The sequence below is a fragment of the Limulus polyphemus genome, unplaced genomic scaffold (genome assembly GCF_000517525.1).
Source record: "Limulus polyphemus unplaced genomic scaffold, Limulus_polyphemus-2.1.2 Scaffold6407, whole genome shotgun sequence".
Classification (NCBI taxonomy): Eukaryota; Metazoa; Arthropoda; class Merostomata; order Xiphosura; family Limulidae; genus Limulus; species Limulus polyphemus.
The window spans coordinates 26,110-30,997 of record NW_013672017.1 but is presented as its reverse complement, the minus strand read 5'-3'; the positions used below and the strand labels follow the sequence as shown (position 1 = coordinate 30,997).

Here is a 4,888-nt window from a genome sequence, read left to right as displayed (position 1 = left end):
GACTAGTACTCGTTAAGTGTCTGTATTATTGTAATGTACATACTATTACGTGACTATCCCTAATGAAGTATGTATATTATTGTGATGTGTGTAATGTCACTTTACTATCCCTAATGAAGTATGTATATTGTTGTGATGTGTGTAATGTCACTTTACTATCCCTAATGAAGTTTGTATATTGTTGTGATGTGTGTAATGTCACTTTACTATCCCTAATGAAGTATGTATATTATTGTGATGTGTGTAATGTCACTTTACTATCCCTAATGAAGTTTGTATATTGTTGTGATGTGTGTAATGTCACCTAACTATCCCTAATGACGTATGTATATTATTGTGATGTGTGTAATGTCACTGTACAATCCCTAATGAAGTGTGTATGTTATTATATTGTGTGTAATGTCACCTAACTATCCCTAATGAAGTGTGTATGTTATTATAGTGTGTGTAATGTCACCTAATTATCCCTAATGAAGTATGTATATTATTGTGATGTGTGTAATGTCACTTTACTATCCCTAATGAAGTTTGTATATTATTGTGATGTGTGTAATGTCACTTTACTATCCCTAATGAAGTTTGTATATTATTGTGATGTGTGTACTGTCACTGTACAATCCCTAATGAAGTGTGTATGTTATTATAGTGTGTGTAATGTCACCTAACTATCCCTAATGAAGTGTGTATGTTATTATAATGTGTGTAATGTCACCTAACTATCCCTAATGAAGTGTGTATGTTATTATAATGTGTGTAATGTCACCTAACTATCCCTAATGAAGTATGTATGTTATTATAATGTGTGTAATGTCACCTAACTATCCCTAATGAAGTGTGTATGTTATTATAGTGTGTGTAATGTCACTGTACAATCCCTAATGAAGTGTGTATATTATTGTGATGTGTGTAATGTCACCTAACTATCCCTAATGAAGTGTGTATGTTATTATAGTGTGTGTAATGTCACCTAACTATCCCTAATGAAGTATGTATATTATTGTGATGTGTGTAATGTCACCTAACTATCCCTAATGAAGTGTGTATGTTATTATAGTGTGTGTAATGTCACCTAACTATCCCTAATGAAGTATGTATATTATTGTGATGTGTGTAATGTCACTGTACAATCCCTAATGAAGTATGTATGTTATTATAATGTGTGTAATGTCACCTAACTATCCCTAATGAAGTGTGTATGTTATTATAGTGTGTGTAATGTCACTGTACAATCCCTAATGAAGTATGTATATTATTGTGATGTGTGTAATGTCACTGTACAATCCCTAATGAAGTGTGTATGTTATTATAATGTGTGTAATGTCACCTAACTATCCCTAATGAAGTGTATATGTTATTATAGTGTGTGTAATGTCACCTAACTATCCCTAATGAAGTATGTATGTTATTACAATGTGTATAATGTCACTTAACTATCCCTAATGAAGTATGTATATTATTGTGATGTGTGTAATGTCACCTAACTATCCCTAGTGAAGTTTTTATATTATATTTTGCACAGATAGATGTATTTCTTTAGGCCATCCTTCTTTTGAAAACAGTTGTTGATTTCGAGGTGTAACCAGAAGTTTGCGATCCTTCGTTACCTTAAAATCCTTATTTAATATCTTGTCAATGATAACAGGAGATATGCCTGGCTTTCTCGTAATGGCTTTCGATGGCGTTAATCTTGATTGGATTTGTTTTCGGAACCCGTTGCTTTCCTAAACGTTATGATATACGAGTTTTTCCTCCTTTATGGATAACATGAAAGCTTCCTTGTTCGAAATGCTTTGTCCTTTGAAAATCTCATTTAAAAATTTCTCTATACGAATATCTTCAACGTGAAGTATTAAACAAGATTTTGTTTTGTTTATGGAATTTCGCTACTCGTGGGCTACCTGCACTAGCCGTCCTAAATTTAGCAGTGATAGACTAAAGAGAAGAAACTAGTCAACTCTTTACCAACGAACAGTGGGATTGACTGACACATTGTAACGCCCCCATGGTTGAAAGGACGAGTGAAGGTATTCGAACTCATCACCCACAGGTTGCAAGTCGACTACTCTAACCATTAAGCCATGCCAGACCCAATGCGGACATCGATACTATATAATAAAGTCGATAGTTAATCTTCAATCTAAACAAGGACAACAGATTCAGAAATATTAAACTTACCTATTTATGTCCTGATTAGATTTATATTTTAAGTATCAATTATACTCTTTAAGGCTTTTTTTTTAAATTCAAGATGTTAGACATGTCGTTTATTAAAATGAAAATTTGAATTTTCTATTGTTTTCACAGATCATGTAGCTGCGAGGGAGAAAGCGCTCTCTACTGTCGACTGATCAAATGACTCCAAGCATGTCCGAGAAAACTTCAAATTCAACACTTGAAGAACGCCAAGCTCGATCACTAGCCCTAGAAAAAGCTTATGTTCATGATGTGTACAACCAAATTGCTCCTCATCTTGTAGACTCTCGATACCGCGCCTGGCCGCACGTGAAGAAGTTTCTCCAGGACCTGGAACCTGGGAGTATCGTGGCAGATATCGGTGAGTGAGAGAATTTAGAAACACTACCTGTCTTCCACTGGACGAGAAAAACGTCGCCATTTTCACTTTCGGCGAAGTGCATGATATAATTTTCAAGACATTTATAGTTTATATCTCGTCAAAGTCAGGCTAACGTATCACTAGTCCTATAAATCATACGTATTAAACCAATTTTTAGGATATTGTTTCTCCTAGCTAACGATTAAATGTGTCTGAGGTATTAGACAACCAAATTCGTAGCTAGTTACACACAGGTGACTAATTTACAAGCTAAGCCTACTTAGTTATCTGTGTATAACAAGCTCTCTTTTATTCGATGACTTTGTTCATCATTGGCTATTGCTAAGATCTCAAACTACGTCACACTTCCCGAGGGAATGTTCAACTTCAAGTACACTCGACTTATTCGGGGATATCAGGTTAACAACTGTCTTTCAGTAGATCCAATATGTCCCTATTGACGACAGGGACAAGTAAATTTATATAATACATTTGATGACTTTACTGCAGGGATACGGTCCTTAAATATAGAAAAACAAATCTATGTGACAGTTAGGCTTAAAAACACATCTCAGTTATATTGACAGGTGCGAATTAAATTTCTTAATTTTATTTTTGATAAGCAAAGAATATTTACCCATACATGGTAAGGTAATAATAGCGGATATTTCGGAATTTTATATGTAGATGGTTTACTAAAACTTCGCTTAGTAACATAGTTGCGAGGTATTACTCCAATACTATGTTTGTGCTGTGGGGGTATACGCACCTCTCACGCTTGGTATTGCTGGCACACTAAAATCATAATCTTTGGCTGAAATTCTCCATTACGTTTGCTTAGTAGTCAAAAAAAGATACATTGATGCAACATCACCAAATTTTGTCCAATCGGAACCCTCGGCTACAACTCTATAATAACCCTCATGTTTTACCCGTAGTACATTTTAATTTTGAAAATGTCCAAATTAAAGTGCGCTTCGTAAACTCAACAGGCTAACAAAGCCCAAACCAGGAAGACATGCAGTCCAAAGAGAAGACGTCGAAACTCATAATAAAATTCACTGTCTTTACGGTCATCAAAGTCATACAGTTGACCAAGTAGGAATATGTTTTTGAGAATCCATTTTTTTTTTCACATGTTTCGATCCATAAGGATTTATCAAGAAGAACAGTTGGACATAACTTTAAAATATACAGAAGTCAAAATGCTAATTAAGCAATACTCAAAAGAGATGATCAAATATACGTAAAAATATTTTCGTGAAATTCTAGAAATAGGATAGTCATTCTCCATACGTATATTGTTACTAGATTATAATTAAGTTTTTGAAAACACGTTCATAATACATTTATTTAGGTATAATTTTGAGAAGAAAAATTAATCAATATTTCCCGTCATATGACGGTCATTCAGCTGGTTCTCAATTAACAGCACTATCTCTTCCTCTTGTGACTAGATCCACACTGTGACATTCTATGAACATTATATCAGGTTGTTGTTTTTTCCCTTCATCCTTCGTTGTTTCTAATGGTTGTGCCTTTGGTTTGATAATTCTTTGTTTGATTCATAAGCGGATCATAATAAACTACTAAAAATGTAGACACGTGTATGATGCTAACTCATCAACTGATGATCAAACTTCACAATACGCTGTAGTTTCTTCCAGTTTCATTAATGTTGCTAGTTTGTCGTTTATTTTGTATCTAGTGTCAGAAAAAGGGTCTGAGAGTGACCTTTATAAGACTTCAGAATAGTTTATCTGCTAGTTGATGCCCGAAACAAAGTATAAATTATTTGAATAATGTCAAGAAGAGGTTTTGACCAACTGTAAGAATTTACTGAATTACGAGGTTCAAACAATGACAGCTACGATTAAGGAACGAAAAATGCAGTTTTGTTTAATTTGGACAACTAAGACTAACTTGTAGGCTGGATTCTCACATTCGAAGAATAACTTTTATAACTTGTCGTCTAGTCGATGTTAAAGAAGGAATTTAAACTTCCTTCAACATTTACCAACAGTTTTTCATATTCATTATCTAATCAAAAACACCTTAGTAGGTGCGACTAAACAAGGTTTGAGTGTGCGACTTACAGAAATGAAATCAAAATTGGCGGCTAAACTGGTAGCTAGCTAAACTTATAGCGTTGATAAGAATTTTACAGCAAATATTCATTCATTAGTTAGCCAGGCCACGTTTTTTGTTCAGCTTGGGGCATGATGGTGGGTAAAATAAAAAACGCGGCTTGGCTAACTAATGAATGAATATTTGCTGTAAAATTCTTATCAACGCTATAAGTTTAGCTAGCTACCAGTTTAGCCGCCAATTTTG

The 4,888-nt window shown here is 34.2% G+C and overlaps 1 pseudogene; it reads left to right on the top strand.

The window, feature by feature from the left end:
- Positions 1-4,888, top strand: part of LOC106473690 — a 21,910-nt pseudogene that overhangs the window by 2,008 nt on the left and 15,014 nt on the right.